Genomic DNA, 18,826 nt, shown 5'->3' on the forward strand with positions numbered 1-18,826 from the left:
GGGCACTTGGGTGGCTCAGTCAGTTAAGCATCCGATTTTGGCTTAGGTCATGATCTCATGGTTCATGGATTTGAGCCCCACATCAGGCTCTGTGCTGACAGCTCAGGGACAGGAGCCTGCTTTGGATTCTGTGTCTCCCTCTCTCTCTCCCCCTCCCCACTCCTCGTGCTCTGTCTCTCTCAAAAATAAACATTGAAAAAAAAAAAAGAAATCAACATATACAAAAATTCTCTTTACACTTTATAGGTGATTTATATTATAACCTAAATAAGCACAAGACATATTTGCATTCATTTTTTTTTTTTTTTTGGTCCTTTTGTTGCTGTACTGAACTCAAGTAACATTAGTTTAGTTAATTACAGTAATTCCTCCTACCCACTAGATTCTCTGAGGACATATTCACTGAAATTCTAAGTCAAAAGAATGTCCCATATGTAAGTGCATCTGCCTTATTTTTTCATATTTGCACAAAGGAGTGAGGGTTTTCCTCTAGAAATATACTCCATTGTTTCTTAGTTTTACTAACTTGTTTGAAATCTTCTAAGAAATCACTAATATGTTGCTTTGTTCTTTTTTTTTCAAGTTTTTGTTTAAATTCCAGTTTGTTAATATATAGTGTAATATTAGTTTCGGGAGAATTTAGTGATTTATCACTACAGATAACATCCAGTGCTCATCACAACTGCCATCCTTAATGCCCATCACCCATCTAGTCCATCCTCTTCCCACCTCCCTCCATCAATCCTCAGTTTGTTCTCTATTGTTAAGAGTCTGTTTTATGGTTTGCCTCTTTCTTTTCCCCCCTCTGTTCATCTGTTTTGTTTTTTAAATTTCACATATATGTGAAATCATATAGTATTTGTCTTTCTCTGACTTATTTTGCTTAGTATAATATTTTCCAGCTCCATCCCACATTATTGCAAATGGCACATTTCATTCTTTTCTTGATGGCTGAATAATATTCCATCACACACACACACACACACACACACACACACACACACACACACACACTCTCACACCTTCTTTATCCATTCATCAGTTGATGGATGTTTGGGCTCTTTCCATAATGTGGCTATGTGTCCCTTCAAATCAGTATTTTTGTATCCTCTGGGTAAATACTTAGTAGTGTAATTGCTGGGTCATAGGGTAGTTCTATTTTTAATTTTTTTGAGAAACTTCCATACTGTTTTCCAGAGTGGCTGCACCAGTTTGCATTCCCACCAACATGGCTGTGCCAGTTTGCATTCCCACCAACAGTGCAAGAGGTTCCCCTTTCTTCTCATCCTCACCAACACCTGTTGTCTCCTGTTAGCCATTCTGAAAAGTGTGAGGTAGAATCTCATCATGGTTTTGATTTCTATTTCCCTGATGATGAGTGATGTCGAGCATCTTTTCATGTGTCTATTAGTCTTCTGGATGTCTTCTTTGGAAAAATGTCTTTTCATGTCCTCTGTCTATTTCTTAACTGGATTATTTGTTTTTTGGGTGTTGAGTTTGTTAAGTTCTTTATAGACTTTGGACACCAACCCTTTACCAACTATGTCATTTGCAAATATCTTCTCCCATTCCAAAGGTTGCCTTTTAGCTTTATTGACTGTTTCCTTCACTATGCAGAAACTTTTTATCTTGATGAGGTCCCAATAGTTCATTTTTCTTTTGTTTTCCTTGCCTCCAGCAAAGTGTCTAGTAAGAAACTGATCTAGCCAATGTCAAAGAGATTGCTGCCTGTATTCTCCTCTAGCATTTTGATGGTTTCCTGTCTCACCTTCAGGTCTTTCATCTATTTTGAATTTATTTTTCTGTATGGTGTAAGTAAGTGGTCCAGTTTCATTCTGCACATTGCTGTCCAGTTTTTCCAATGCCGTTTGTTGAAGAGACTCTTTTTTTCCACAGCTAATGTAATCCTCCCTGGGGAAAAACTGAGAGCTTTCCCTCTATGGTCAGGAACAAGACTGGGATGTTCACTATTTAACATAGTAACGGAAGTCCTAGCCTCAGCAATTAGACAAAAAGAAATAAAAGGCATCCAAATCGGCAAAGAAGTCAAGCTTTCATTATTTGCAGATGATATGATTTTCTATGAAGAAAACCCAAAGACTCCACCAAAAAAATTGCTAGAGCTGATACAGGAAATCAGTCAAGTCGCAGGATACAAAATCAACATACAAAAATCTGTTGCATTTCTATACATCAATAATGAAGCAGCAAAAAGAGAAATCAAGGAATTGATCCCATTTACAACTGTACCAAAAACCATAAGATACCTAGGACTAAACCTATCCAAAGAGGCAAAAGATCTGTACTCTGAAAACCATAGAATACTAATGAAAGAAACCGAAGAGGACACAAAGAAATGGAAACACATTCCATGTTCATGGATAGGAAGAACAAATATTGTTTAAATGTCTATGCTACCCAAAACAACCTACATAATTAATGAAATTCCTATCAAAATAACATCATCATTTTTCACAGAGCTAGAACAAACAATCCTAAAATTTCTATAGAACCAAGAAAGATCCCGAATAGCCAAAGTCAACCTGAAAAAGAAAAGCAAAGCTGGAGGCATCATGATTCCAAACTTCAAGCTATATTACAAAGCTGTGGTAATCAATCCAGTATGATACTGGTACAAAAAAAGACACATAGATCAATGGAACAGAATAGAAAACCCAGAAATGGCTCCACAACTCTATGGTCAACTAATCTTCAATAAAGCAAGAAAGAAAATCCATTGGAAAAAGGACAGTCTTTTTAACAAATGCTTTGTTCTGATCACAAGATTTAAGACAGTAATTCTGCACCTAACCTGAAAAAACTCACAGGCCACCATTTTGTATATAGTAAACAAATCTGAACTTAACATTATCTTGGTGCTAAACTCTGGCTTCTGGTTGAAATAGGATAGCGATAATTTGTTTTTTAGTTCCCATTTTTCCTTCATGCCATGCCATTTGTCCGCCTTTGCAGTCCAATCCTTTAATGGCTTTAATCTTTCAAAAATCTAGTCCAAAACTTTTGTTTTACTCCCCTCTTCCTCTTATATTACAAACTGCAGTACTAAGTGTGAAAAATACCAGATGAGTGTTCTGATACCTTTTTATATTCTTGTATCATTACACTCAAAACAAAATAATGTGAGATGAAATTCACATACATAAAATTAACCATTTCAAAGTTGAACAATTCAGGGCCATTTAATATATTCACAGTGGTGTGCAACAGTAACCTTCATCTAGTTCCAAAACATTTCAATCACTCCAAAGTAAAAACGTTCCTCTAACCTGTTTCTCCCAATCCTAACCACCAACCTGCATTCTCTGTGCATTTATTCTGGACATTTTACACAAACGGGTCCATATAATATGTGACCATCATGTCTGGCTTCTTTCACTTTTTAAATTTTTTTTAACATTTACTTATTTTTGAGAAAGAGAGCAAGCAGGGAAGGGGCAGAGAGATGGAGACACAGAATCTGAAGCAAGCTCCAGGCTCTGAGCTGTCGGCATAGAACCTGACGCGGGGTTCGAACTCATGGAATGTGAGATCGTGACCTGAGCTGAGGTCGGACGCTTAACCGACTGAGCCACCCAGGCGCCCCTGGCTTCTTTCACTTTAACATAATGTTTTAGAAGCTCATCCATGGTGTAGCATGTATCGTACTTCACTTCATTTTATGGCCAAATAACATTCCATTGTGTATGTATACACACACACCACAATTTGTTTATCCATCCAACCAGGGACATTTGGGCTATAACCACCTTATGGCTACTGTAAACAGTACTAATATAAATGTATGTGTACATATACTTGTGTAACTGTTTTCAATTCTTTGGAATTGTGGGGTTATACAGTAATTCTATGTCTAACTTTCTGAGGAGCTGCCAAACTTTTTCATAGTGGATGAACCATTTTCCACCAGCAACACAAAAGGGTCCCAATTTCTCTACATCCTTGCTGGTGCTTGTTATTTTCTGTTGTTGTTTTATAGCCATCCTAGTAGGTGTGAAGAAGTGCCTCACTGTGGTTTTGATTTGCATTTCCCTAATGACTAATGATGTTAAGCATCTTTTTATTTGCTTGTTGGCCATCTGAATATCTTCTTTGGAGAAATGTCTATTCAAGTCCTATGCCCATTTTTAAAAGATATACAGTGTTTTATTAGTTTCAGGTGTACAATTTAGTGATTCAACAATTCCGTACATCACCCAGTGCTCATCACAACAAGTGTTCTCCTTAATCCCCACCACCTATGTAACCCATGCGTCCATCCTCCTCCCCTCTGGTAAACCATCAGTTTGTTCTCCATAGTTAAGGGTCTGTTTCTTTCTTTCTTTTTTTTTTTTTTTAATGTTTTATTTATTTTTGAGACAGATGGAGACAGAGCATGAGCAGGGGAGGGGCAAAGAGAGAGGGAGACACAGAATCCGAAGCAGGCTCCAGGCTCTGAGCTGTCAGCACAGAGCCCGACGCGGGGCTCAAACTCACAAACTGCGAGATCATGACCTGAGCCAAAGTCGGACACTTAACCGACTGAGCCACCCAGGTGCCCCATAGTTAAGGGTCTGTTTCTTGATTTGTTTCTTTTTTTCCCCCTTGCTCATTTGTTTTGTTTCTTAAATTCCACATGAGTGAAATCACACTGCATTTGTCTTTCTCTGACTTATTTTGCTTAGCATTATATTCTCTAGCTCCATCCATGTCCTTGCAAATGACAAGATTTCATTCGTTTTTATGGATGAGAAATATTCCATTGTAGTATATATATACCACTCTTCTTTATCCATTCATCAGTCGATAGACATTTGGACTCTTTCCATAATTTGGCTATTGTAAATAATGCTGCTATAAACATAGGGTGCATGTATCCCTTTGAATTCATGTTTTTTTTTTATTTGGGTAAATACCCAGTAGTGCAATTGCTGGACCATAGGGTAGTTCTATTTTTAACTTTTTAGGAACCTCCACACTGTTTTCCACAGTGGCTGTTATTCTAACAGGTATGAGGTATGAGGTAACAGGTATGAGGTAATCCTTCACTGTAGTTTTGATTTGCATTTCCCTGATGGTAAGTGATGAAGAGCTTTACATGCGTCTGTTGGCCATCTATATGTGTTATTTGGAGAAATGTCTGTTCATGTCTTCAGCCCATTTTTAATTGGATTGTTTCTTGGGTGTTGAGTTTTACAAGTTCTTTGTATATTTTGGATTCTAACTCTTTATCAGATATGTCATTTGCAAATATCTTCTCCAATTTTGTAGGCTGCCTTTTAGTTTTGTTGTTTCCTTTGTTGTACAGAAGCTTTTTATTTTGATGTAGTCTCGATAGTTTATTTTTGCTTTTTGCTTCTCTTGCCTCAGGAAACATATCTAGAAAAAAAAGTTGCCCTTTGCCTTTTTTAATGGGATTGTCTTTTGTTGCTGAGTTAAAAGACTTCTTCATATATTCTCTACATATCAGACCCTTGTCAGATACATGATTTGCAAATATTTTCTCCCATGTGTAGGTTTTCACTTTCATGTTAATGTCCTTCAATACACAAAAGATTTTAATTTTTATTAAGTCCAATCTATTTTTTTTGTTGTGTGTACTATTGGTATATTATTTATTGCTAAATCCAATGTCATGAAAAATTACCCTCATGTTTTTATCAAAGAGCTCCATGGTTTTAGCTCTTATATTTAGGTCACTGATCCACTTTGAGTTAAATTTTGTACACAGTGTGAAGTAGAGGTACACGTTCATTCTTTTATATGTGGAAATCCAGTTGTCCTAGAACTATTTGCTAAAGGCTATTCTTTCACCATTAAATGGTCTTGGCACCTTTGTCAAAATCAACTGGCCATAAATGTACAGATTTATTTCTAGGTTCTTAAGTCTACATTATTTTGATTATTACAGCCCTGCAGATTTTGAAATTGGAAGGGTAACTACTACAATTTTGTTCTTACGCAAGATTATTTTGGCTTTGGAGCCCCTTGCAAGTCCAAAAGAATTTGAGTACTGGCTTTTTCTTTTCTGGGGAAAAAAAAAAGCCATGGGTATTTTGATAGGGCTGGCATGGGATCTGTAGAACCACTTTGAATAATACTGACATCTTAACAATATTATGTCTTCTAATCCATGAACATGAGATGTCTTCCCATTAATTTAGGTTTTCTTCAATTTCTGTCAGAAATGTTTTATACTTTTCAAAGTATAAGTCTTTTACCTCCTTGGTTAAATTTATTCCTAGATCTATACCAATACAATTCTAAGATATCATCATCTCATGACTTTACTTTGTTATGTTTATAACTCTTGCAAAATTTAGTGTTTTAATATATTATTATATCACCAGAGGCATCCAATAGTAACTGAATATATTCCTCTCACACTGATATTTATCAGTCTCAATAATTCAAACCACTTCTGTCAGGGTTTTCTAAAGATTACATTTAAGTCTTTTGCAAACAGGGTAAAAGTCAGCAGGAAGATTCCTACTTAGCAAAGTCAACTCATAGACTAATTTAGGCTCTTACTTACAATTTATATTTGTATCACATGAAAGAAACTGATATAATTACATATAGCAATTTTTTTTTAAGTAAACTTTATCCCCAACGTAGGGCTCGAACTCACGACCCTGAGATAAAGAGTCACATGCTATACCAACTGAGCCAGCCAGGCACCCCCATATACAGCAATTTTAAAGAATGTTTTTATCTATTATTTCTTCCAAATCATAAGGCTAAAGTGGTTTCTAACTTTGTCTATACTAAGCAGATTAAGAAATATTCTCAATTCAGACATTCTAAATAAATTAGCTACCCTCTAAGAAATCATTTCCTTAGATGTCAATTTCAAGCCCAATGAGATAGACAAACTTCATTTCTTTATAAAGGAATACTTTCACTTTCTTAAAATCATGTGCATTTACACCAAGAGAAGAGTTTCCTAAGTATTTAAAGGACTTTGCTGACCATAAAATAAACTTAACATTTGTCATATAAAGTTATCAACACTCAACTTTCTAGTTGTGCTATTTCTCTGTTCTATCAATTCAAATTCTGTAGTATCTCCTATATCTATCCTTATCTTCACCAGAATTCAAGATCTAACTACCTCTATTCTGGACATAATAATAACCTTACACCTGGTTTTTCTGCAGTCTTTTTCAATTCTGATTCATTCCACACAATGTTTCCAAATTCACCAAAACACAGTTCTGATGATATCAATCTTTTCTATTGTGTCCTCTCACTCCAAACCAGCTTTCCTGCCTTGCTTCCCTTCCTACCATATCCTTATATGCAGGACTACTTCCTGATGTGCTACCATTTCCCATCTCTGAGCTCTTGCATATGATATTATTTAGCCTTCCTTTTTATCCCCCATATCCAAGCATCTGAAAAAGTATCCCCCAAAACAAGGCCTAGTAAAAATACCAATTCCTACATTCAGCCTTCTTTCATTCCAGACACCAATATGACCACTTCCTTCTTTGAACTGCCACAGCACCCTGTATTTCTTATATATTGCATTATCAACATTCAGCTTTGTCTTATGGTTAATAGCAAAGACTGCTATTAACCAGACTCCCTGCATTTCTTGGCTTTGCTACTAACCCCTCGTGTGCCCTGGGGCAAGTTACTTGATTTCCCTGTGTCTCAGTTTCCTCCTCTGTAAAGAGGATAATAAAAGTAACTACTTTATGCAGTTAGGAAGATTAAGTAAATTAATATTTATAAAGTGCTTAGAACAGCACCAAGAACATAATAAGTACTGATGAAGTGTTTGTAAATAAAATTTGTATGCTTGTCTCCTCCACTCTGCTTATAAAATTGTAGCAGGTAATTCAACCAAGTACCTCTGATGAGATAATAGGATTCAGACCCTTCCTAAGAGCTCACAGCTAGTGAAATGACATACTGATAAAAGGGAGGGAAACAATTGCTGTGACAATAGTATGTGCAAAATAGCTAACATCTATGCAGTGTCAACCATGAGCCAGGAAATGAGCTAAATGCTATCTGGGTCTTATCTCAAAAGACCATTTTAACATACCAAGTGAAGCAGTACAGAAGCTTTAATCTTCCTGTGTTTCCCACCCCAGATTCTAACCATCCACAAAAATTCTAAGAGCCAGTTAAAAGAATACAGTTCTAGGAATGACTGTGTTGAAGGAATGGGTGAGGAGTTATAACACTGAATCCATCTCTGAATCAACATGCCATGTCCTTTAATTTCCTCTCTGCGATCACATGTTAAAAAATGACAGTTATTTAATCTTTTGATTTAAAGTGGAGACGAATTGTATGTACAGGAGAAGTTTGTGCAGGCCCTGACGAGCAGCTACAATTTCTATATAATTTGTCTGGCTTGGCATAAGGCCTGCCTACGGTAGATGCTCAATAAATATCTGCTGAATATACAAACTAGTAAATCATATTAAATACGGATGGATTTGGAGTTTGTCTTACTCCTGAAGTTATATTGAGAGTAAATGGTGTTGGCATGATTTAAAAAAATTTTTTTGGTTCACATACAATTGCAGTGTCATATAGATGGGGTATCTAATAAAATAAGGTTTTAACAATTTAATTCTATAATATCAAGCAATTTAAAATAACTTTAGATAGAAAGACACTGCAAAGGCATGGAAAATTTAGGAAAGCACTGCACCAGAGATACAATGAAAAATGAAAGGCATACTCTCTGCCTTCAGAGGGCTCAAGATTCAGAGTAGAAAGGGTTTCATACTCTCTGCTATACAAGTTACATGAGTACAGAAAGCCAAGAAAACAGAAGAAAGAAAGAGTGATACTGTCTGGGGGATAGAGAATTCTAGGAAGCTTCCCTAAATGATATAATATTTGAATTGGCTTTGAAATCAGGTGCAAAGGAAGAACACTTTGGATAAAGAGAAAGTGTGAGTAAAGGAACAAAAATAGAACTGAGTTGAAAATAGAACTGAAAAGAACACTGAGTTGAGTAATGATGGAATAGTAGAGGAATATCCTTTCCTGAAGATATTCTGGAACAATATAAATGACTATCATTTCCATCAGCTGGAGTTCACTTATGTCCAGAAGCTAGCACCCATGTTGAAGTCCTATGGGTCTACATGTCATCAAATATGAACCTTTGAATCTTCACTCATTCATTCAGCAAATATTTATTGAGCATGTAGCCTGTACCAGGCACCATGTAAGTTTGTTCAGTAGGTACCTGGTTTGTTCAGTAGGGAACAAATTCCTTCCCTCACAGAGCTTACATTTTTGTGTGTAGAGGAGGAAGAAACAAAAACAACTAAGTAAGTAAAATATATGAAATGTTACACACGGATAAAGTGCTATACAGAAAAATAAAACATGGATGCAGGACCAGTAGAACAGGCAGGTGCCATTTTCAAATAGCATGGTCAGGGGAGGTCTTATTGAAAAGTGAGGGAAACACCATGGGAATATCTAAGGAAGAACTTTACAGGCATTTAAAATAGCTGGTGCAATGGCCCTGGGGTGGTAGGATGATAGCAGGCCTGGCAGTTTCAAGGAACATTAAGGACAGTGTGGCTGAAGCTGAATGACAGAAAAAAGAGGTGAAAGAAATGAAGTTAGAGAGGCAATGGGTTAAGAAGTACAAATGGTATAGAGGACTGCAGTTTTATTCTAAGATAAAAGATCTTTGGAAGGTTTTGAGGAGAGGACTGATGTGATCTAACTTGGTTTTAACTGGATCAATAGGACTGTTGTACTGAGAATAGAGTGATGGGGGAAAGGGTATTAACAGGAAGACCACTTAGAAGTCTACCACTCAAAACCAGAACAGAGATGATAACTTAGACCAAGACTAGTCTAAAGATTGAGAGTAGTTGGGTTCTAGACACATCTGGAAGGCAGAGGTGGCAGAATTTCCAGGCAGATTAGACATGAGATATGAAAGAAAGAGGATCAAAAGTTTTGGGCCTGGTTAAATGGAAGGATGGTAGCACCATCAACTCAGGGAAGCTGCAAGAAGAGCAAGTTTTGAGGGAAGATCAGGAGATCAGAGTTATACTTGCTAAGCTTGAGATGCTTACGCAGGTAGAGATGTGAAGTGGGCAGCAAGATACTCAAGCGTACAAAACAGAGGAGGGATTCAGACTGGAGGAAAACATTTGCAAGATATCAGTATAGAGATAGTATTTAAGGCCAGAGGACTGGATACATCATCATGGAAACAGATAAATAAAATTTACAAAGACCGAGCCCTTGGGTTTTCCAAGATGAGAGATAGGGTCAGACAGATATTAAACTGTGGGAGATGAGGGATGCCCTCATCTCACAAGAAGTCCGAGACTTCTTGTGGTGTTTGAATGTGAGATTAGAGCTGGTGGTCACCTCAGGGCCAAAAGTGGCAGCAAAGTTGTGTGTGGAGAGACAGGGAAAGCTAGGGGTTTGGCTAGAAGCAGAGTGTCCTGCAGCCCTTGTTCACGCCTATCAACAGGCACGCAGAGACATGGAAGAGGGTCTTAGTCTGAGCACAGAGAGGTCAGCAGTGACCTCCTGTTGCAGTCGGTGGAGGTACACTTCCCTTCTTGGGAATCCTTTTAATTTTTGGTTAAATACTGTCTTCTACGTTTAACACTATAAATAGCTATACCAATAGTCAATGGAACACTACCTCCCTTCCCTGCACTATTTTCTAGAGCACTTTTCACCAACTCCTTTCATTCTTTGGTTCCCCTTAACTTCTCTTTCTGCTACTTCATTATTAGTGCACAGAAATGCAACAGATTTCTATATATTGATTTTATATCCTGTGACCTTACTAAATTCATTTATCAGTTCTAGGAGGTTTTTTTGCTGGAGTCTTTAGGGTTTTCTATATGTAGTATCATGTCATCTGCAAATAGTGAAAGTTTTCCTTCCTTACTAATCTGGATGCCTTTTATTTCCGTCTCTTGTCTGAATGGTATGGCTAGGACTTCCAGCACCACATTGAATAAACGTGGTGAGAGTGGACATCCTTGTCTTGTTCCTGATCTGAGGGGAAAAGCTCTCAGTTTTTTTTGCCATTGAGCATGATGTTAACTGTGGGTTTTTCGTATATGGCCTTTATTATGTTGAGGTCCGTTCCATCTAAACCCACTCTGTTGAAGGTTTTTAACATGAGTGGATGTTGTACTTTGTCAAATGCTTTTTCTGCATCTATTGAAGTAATCATGTGATTTTTATCCTTTCTTTTATTGATGTTATGCATCATATTTATTGATTTGTGAATACTGAACACCCTTGAATCCCAGGAATAAATCCCACTTGACCATGGTGAATAATTTTTTAAATGTATTGTTGGATTTGCAACACCCTTTCTTCTTTTGAAAAGAGGACTATCAGCTCCTCCTTCCCTAAGAGAAAAGAAATGTATTCTTTGAAGGCCAGAAAATAAAACATCCCTCAAACAGATTTTAGGGCCATCTGTTCTTGCTAGTGCTACAATGAACCTTTGAAATTATGCTTTTGTAAGTTCACATTTCTCTGAAGAATATGTGTAGCCTTGAATTAAACCAAAACTCCTATTTTAGTATCTTAGAGTGGGAAGGATTCTCAAGAGGCCATTCAGCCTAATTATACTGCATGGGGAATTGTACAGACATGTGATTTCATGGACTCTTGCATTACAGCACAACCAACATAAATTTCTCTATTCCTTGGTTCTGAGTAAAGAATTAACAAACTTTATTTTGTTTTGCTTGAGACTTTGACATAGGATAATTCTTTGGCTCTATTCCTCCAGTGACCTGATAATAGGTTGAACATCCACTACATGACTACAAAAAAAAAAAGACTGCTTTATTTTTTACAGTTATATTTAAAATTGACAAAACATACATATTTAAAGTGTATAATGTGATGAATTTTTACATGTGTATACCCCCATAAAAACAGCACTTGAAATCACTCTCTATTCTGTCCCATTGATCTATATATGCATATAGATTATTCTACCTTTAAAATAAGCCTTAACATCAGGTAGTGTAAGTCCTTGTATTATGTTCTTTTTTTCAAAGTTGTTTTGGCTGTTCTAGGTTCCTTTTATCTCCATATAAATTTTAGAATCAGCACCTCAATTTCTACAAAAAAAGCCCTTCTAGCATTTTGATTGGGACTATGTGTTGAAGCTATGGATTAATATGGGGAGAACTGACATCTTAACAATATTGAATCTTTCAATCCGTAAAAATATTATCTCTTCATTTATTTGGATCTTTAATTTTTCTTAGCAATGTTTTATAGCTTTCAGCGCATAGGTATTGCAGATCTGTCAAATTTATCCCTAAGTGTGTCATATTTTTATGCTATTGTATTTGTTTTAATAATTTTTTATGCTTATTATTTTTGAGAGAGAGAGAGAGACAGACAGACAGACAGACAGACAGACAGGGTGAGTGAGGGAGGGGCAGAGAGCGAGGGAGACAGAATCCCAAGCAGGTTCCAGGTTCTGAGTTGTCAGCACAGAGTCGGATGCAGAGCTCAAACCCACAAATTGCAAGGTCATGACTTGAGCTGGAGTCAGACGCTTAACCAACTGAGCCACCCAGGTGTCCCTAGTGTATTGTTTTTAAATTTAATTTCTGAGTGTTATTAGTATACAGAAATATGATTGATTTTTACACAAACGTCTTGTTAAACTCACTTATTAGACCTAGGAGCCATTTTGTAAGTTCCTTAGGATTTCCTACCTAGTAGGCAATCATGTTATCTGTTAATAAAGACAATTTTCTTTTTTTCAGTCTGTATTCATCTTATTCTGCTTTCTTGCCTTACTACATTTGCTAGAAGCTCTACTGAAATGTTGAACAGAAAGAAGAGTAGACATCCTCTCCTTGCTCTTTTTAAAAATATATATATACTTTTTAATGTTTATTTGAGAGAGAGAGCAAGCAGGGGAGGGGAAGAGAGAGGAAAACAGAGGATCTGAAGCAGGCTCTGTGCTGACAGCATAAAGCCCAATGTGGGGTTCGAGCTCATGAATCATGAGATCTGACCTGAGTCAAAGTCAGAAGCTTAACAGACTGAGCCATCCAGGCCTCCCACCTTGCTCTTAAAGTGGAAGCATTCATTCTGTCACCATTTGATACATTAATTGTATGTTTTTTTGTAGAAGTATTTATTAGGTAGTGTAAGTCTCTTCTAATCTCAGACTGCCAAGATATACACACAGACACATCTTGAATGGAAGTAATGCTTTTTCTCCATCATGTGATTTTCTTTTTTTCATCCTAATATGGTGAGTTACAGATTGATTTTTAAGTGTTAAACCAACTTAGCATTCCTGGAATAAATCCCACTTAGTCATGATGTACCTTATTATGACTTTTTGCTTATGTATCACTGGATTGGATTTACTAAAAGTGTGTTGCATTTTTTTTTCAAATTTTTATTTAAATTTCAGTTAGTTAACATATACTGTAATATTGGTCCCAGGAGAACTCAGTGATTCATCACTTACATACAACACATAGTTCTCATCATAACAAGTGCCCTCCTTAATACTCAGCACCCACTTAGCCCATCCTCCACCCATCTCCCTCCATCAACTTTCAGTTTGTTCTCTGTTGTTAAGAGTCTCATTGTTTGCTTCCCTCTCTTTTTTTCCTTCCCATATGTTCATCTGTTTTCTTTAAAATTTTTTAACATTTATTTGTTATTGAGAAACAGAGAGAGACAGAGCATGAGCATGCGAGGGGCGGAGAGAGGGGCGGACAGAATCTGAAGCAGGCTCCAGGCTCTGAGCTGTCAGGAGAGCCCGACGTGGGGCTCAAACTCACAAACCATGAGATCATGACCTGAGCCAAAGTCGGACACTTAACCGACTGAGCCACCCAAGTGCCCCATCATTTGTTTTGTTTCTTAAATTTCACATATGAGTGAAATCATACAGTATTTGTAGTTCTGACTTATTTCACTTAGCATAATACACTCTAGCTCCATCCACATCATTGCAAATGACAAGATTTCATTCTTTTTGATGGCTGAGTAATATTCCATTGTATATACATGTAAACCACTCTTCTTTATCCATTCATCAGATGATGGAAATTTGTACTCTTTCCATACTTTGTTACTGCTTGTTGATAATGCTGCTATAAACATCAGGGTGCATCTGTCCCTTAGAATCAGTATTTTTGTATCCTTTGGGTAAATGCCTAGTAGTGTAATTGCTGGGTCGTAAGGTAGTTCTATTTTTAATTTTTTTAGAAAACTTTCATGCTATTTTCCAGAGTAGCTGCACCTGTTTGCATTCCCATCAACAGTGCAAGAGGGTTCCCCTCTACTCCTCCTCACCTGTTGTCTCCTGTGTTGTTAATTTGAGCCATTCTGAAAAGTGTGAGGTGGAATCTCATCATGGTTTTGATTTCTATTTCCCTGATGATGAGTGATGTTGAGCATCTTTTCACGTGTCTATTAGTCTTCTGGATGTCTTCTTTGGAAAAATGTCTTTTCATGTCCTCTGTCCATTTCTTAACTGGATTATTTGCTTTTTGGGTGTTCAGTTTGTTAAGTTCTTTATAGACTTTGGATACTAACCCTTTATCAACTGTGTCATTTGCAAATATCTTCTCCCATTTCATAGGCTGCCTTTTAGTTTTGTTGAGTGTTCTTTAGCAGAACAGAAGTTTTTATCTTGATGAATCCCCAATAGTTCACTTTTGCTTTTGTTTTCCTTGCCTCTAGCAACGTGTCTGGTATGCAATTGCTCTGGAGGAGGCCAAAGAAGTTGCTGTCTCTGTTTTCCTCTAGCATTTTGATGGTTTCCTGTCTCACCTTTAGGTCTTTCATCCATTTTTATTTATTTTTGTATATGGTGTAAGAAAGTGGTCCAGTTTCATTCTTATGCATCTTGCTATCCAGTTTTCCCAAAACCATCTGTTGAAGAGACTTTTTCCAATGGATATACTCTCTTGCTCTCCTGCTTTCACCTCAAAGATGAGTTGACCATACAGTTGTGGGTCCATTTCTGGGTTTTCTATTCTGTTCCATTGATCTATGTGTCTGTTTTTGTACCAGTACCATACTGTCTTGATCACTACAGCTGTATAATATAGCTTGAAGTTTGGAATTGTGATGCCTCCAGCTTTGCTTTTCTTTCTCAGGACTGCTTTGGCTATTCAGGGCCTTTTGTGGTTCTATGCACATTTTAGGATTGTTCCATCTACCTCTGTGAATAATGCTGGGGAGGGGCGCCTGGGTGGCTCAATTGGTTAAGTGTCCAACTTTAGCTCAGGTCATGATCTCATGGTTCATGAGTTTGAGCCCAGCATCGGGCTCTGTGCTGACAGTTCAGAGCCTGGAGCCTGCTTTGGATTCTGTGTCTTCTGCTCTTTCTGCCCCTTCTCTACTTGTGCTTTCTTTCGAAAAAAAAAAACAAAACTAAATAAACATTAAAAAAAAATTTTTTTTAAGAAAGAACAATGCTGGTGGTATTTTAATAGGGACTGCATTAAATATGTAGACTGCGTTGGGTAGTATAGACATTTTAACAATATTTGTTCTTCCAATCCATTAGCATGAAAGGTGTTTGCATTTCTTTTTGTCCTCTTCAGTTTCTTTCATAAGTGTTCTATAGTTTTCAGAGTACAGAGTACAGCCTCTTTGGTTAGGTTTATTCCTAGCTATCTTACAGTTTTTGGTGCAGTTGTAAATGGGATCAATTCCTTGATTTCTCTTTCTGCTGCTTCATTATTGGTGTATAGAAACGCAACAGATTTTTGTATGTTGATTTTGTATCTTGTGACTTGACTGATTTCATGTATCAGCTCTAGCAATTTTTTGGTGGAGTCTTTTGGGTTTTCTACAGAGTATTATGTCATCCGCAAATAATGAAAGTTTGACTTCTTCCTTGCCAATTTAGATGTCTTTTATTTCTTTTTGGTGTCTGATTGCTAAGGCTAGGACTTTCAGTACTATGTTAAGTAACAATGGTGAGAGTGGGACATCCCTGTCTTGTTCCTGGCCGTAGAGGAAAAGCTCTCAGGTTTTCCCCACTGAGGATATTAGCTATTGGCCTTTCTTATATTGCCTATATGATGTTGAGGTATGCTCCATCTATACCTATTTTGTTGAGGGTTTTCATCAAGAATGGATATTGTGCTTTGTCAAATGCTTCTGTGGTATATCACACTGATTGATTTGTGAATACTGAATTACCCCTGCAGCCCAAGAATAAATCCCACTTGATTCTGGTCAATAATTCTTTTATTTATTTATTTATTTATTTATTTATTTATTTATTTAAATTTTATTTTTTATTTTTTTTAATTTACATCCAAATTAGTTAGCATATAGTGCAACAATGATTTCATGAGTAGATTCCTTAGTGCCCCTTACCCATTTGCCCCAGCCCCCCTCCCACAACCCCCCCCCCCCCGGTAACCCTCAGTTTGTTCTCCATATTTATGAGTCTCTTCTGTTTTGTCCCCCTTCCTGTTTTTATATTATTTTTGTTTCCCTTCCCTTATGTTCATCTGTTTTGTCCCTTAAAGTCCTCATATGAGTGAAATCATATGATGTTTGTCTTTCTCTGACTAATTTCACTTAGCCTAATACCCTCCAGTTCCATCCATGTAGTTGTAAATGGCAAGATTTCATTCTTTTTGATTGCTGAGTAATACTCCATTGTATATATATACCACATCTTCTTTATCCATTCATCCATCGAGGGACATTTGGGCTCTTTCCATACTTTGGCTATTGTTGATAGTGCTGCTATAAACATGGGGGTGCATGTGTCCCTTTGAAACCTGTATCACACCCTCTGTTTTGAGTTTTTTTGAGGAACCGCCATACTGTTTCCAGAGTGGCTGCACCAGCTTGCATTCCCACCAACAATGCAAAAGAGATCCTCTTTCTCCACATCCTCACCAACATCTGTTGTTGTCTGAGTTGTTAATGTTAGCCATTCTGATAGGTGTGAGGTGGTATCTCATTGTGGTTTTGATTTGTATTTCCCTGATGATAAGTGATGTTGAGCATTTTTTCATGTGTCGGTTGGCCATTTGGATATCTTCCTTGGAGAAGCGTCTATTCATGTCTTTTGCCCATTTCTTCATTGGATTATTTGTTTTTTGGGTGTTGAGTTTGATACGTTCTTTATAGATTTTGGATACTAACCCTTTATCTGATATGTCATTTGCAAATATCTTCTCCCATTCTGTCAGTTGCCTTTTACTTTTGCTGATTGTTTCCTTCACTGTGCAGAAGCTTTTTATTTTGATGAGGTCCCAGAGTTCACTTTTGCTTTTGTTTCCCTTGCCTCTGGAGACGTGTTGAGTAAGAAGTTGCTGCGGCCGAGGTCAAAGACATTTTTGCCTGCATTCTCCTCTAGGATTTTGATGGCTTCCTGTCTTACATTTAGGTCTTTCATACATTTTGAGTTTATTTTTGTGTATTGTGTAATCACATGGTCCAGGTTTATTCTCAGTAATTCTTTTAATGTACCAATGGATTCAATTTGCTAGTATCTTGTTGAGAATTTTTGCATCCATGTTCATCACAGATATTGGCCTGTAATTCTCCTTTTTAGTGGGGCCTTTGTGTGGTTTGGGGACCAAGGTAATCCTGGCTCACACAATGAGTTTGCAAGTTTTCCTTCCATTTCTATTTTTTGGAACAGTTTCAGAAGAATAGGTATTAACTCTTATTAAATGTTTGGTAGAAGTCCCCTGGAAGTCATCTGGCCCTGGACTTTTGTTTGTTGGGAGATTTTTTTGTTACTGATTGAATCCCTTTGCTAGTTATGGGTCTGTTCAAATTTTCTTTTTTCAACGTTTTTTATTTATTTATTTATTTATTTATTTATTTATTTATTTATTTTTATTTTTGGGACAGAGAGAGACAGAGCATGAACGGGGGAGGGGCAGAGAGAGAGGGAGACACAGAATCAGAAACAGGCTCCAGGCTCCGAGCCATCAGCCCAGAGCCTGACGCGGGGCTCGAACTCACGGACCGCGAGATCGTGACCTGGCTGAAGTCGGACGCTTAACCGACTGCGCCATCCAGGCGCCCCACAAATTTTCTATTTCTACCTGTTTCAGTTTTGGTAGTTTGTATATTTCTAGGAATTTATCCATTTTTTCCAGATTTCCCAGTTTGTTGGCATATAATTTTTCACAATATTCTCTTATGACTGTTTTATTTCTGTGGTGTTGGTTGTGCTCTCCTCTTTCATTTGTGATTTTATTTATCTGGGTCCTTTCTCTTTTCTTTTTGATAAGTATGGCCAGGGGTTTATCAATTTTCATAATTCTTTTAAAGAACCAGGTCTTAGTTCATTCATTGGTTCTACTGGCTTTTTGTTTGTTTGTTTGTTTGTTTGTTTCTGTATCATTTATTTCTGTTCTAATCTTTATCATTTCCCTTCTTCTTGCTTTAGGCTTTATTTGCTGTTCCTTTAGGTGTTAGGTTAGAGGCTTTTCTTACTTCTTAAGGTAAGACACTTCCCCTTTAAGACTGCCTTTGCTGCATTCCAAAGGTGTTAGACTGTTGTGTTTTCACTTTCATTTGCTTCCATGTAATTAAAAAAATTTTATGTTTATTTATTTTTAAGAGAGAGAGAGAAAGAGCATAAGCAGGGGAGGGGCAGAGATAGGGAGACACAGAATCCGAACCAGGCCCCAGGCTCTGAGCTATTAACACACAGTCTGATGTGCGGCTTGAACCCACAAACTGTGAGATCATAACCTAAGCTGAAGTCTGATGCTTACCCAGCTGAGCCACCAAGGAACTCTGCTTCCATGTAATTTTTAAATTCTTCTTTAATTTCCTGGTTAACCCTTCATTCTTCAGTATGATGTTC

General features: G+C 37.2%; 1 protein-coding gene across 3 annotated transcripts in view; it reads right to left on the bottom strand.

Moving 5' to 3' along the window:
* Positions 1 to 18,826, bottom strand: part of ZFYVE9 (zinc finger FYVE-type containing 9) — a 140,780-nt gene that overhangs the window by 13,884 nt on the left and 108,070 nt on the right. The window lies entirely within an intron of this gene.

Source organism: Panthera pardus, unplaced genomic scaffold (assembly GCF_024362965.1).
Source record: "Panthera pardus isolate Hobbes unplaced genomic scaffold, ASM2436296v1 HiC_scaffold_11, whole genome shotgun sequence".
NCBI classification, from domain to species: Eukaryota; Metazoa; Chordata; class Mammalia; order Carnivora; family Felidae; genus Panthera; species Panthera pardus.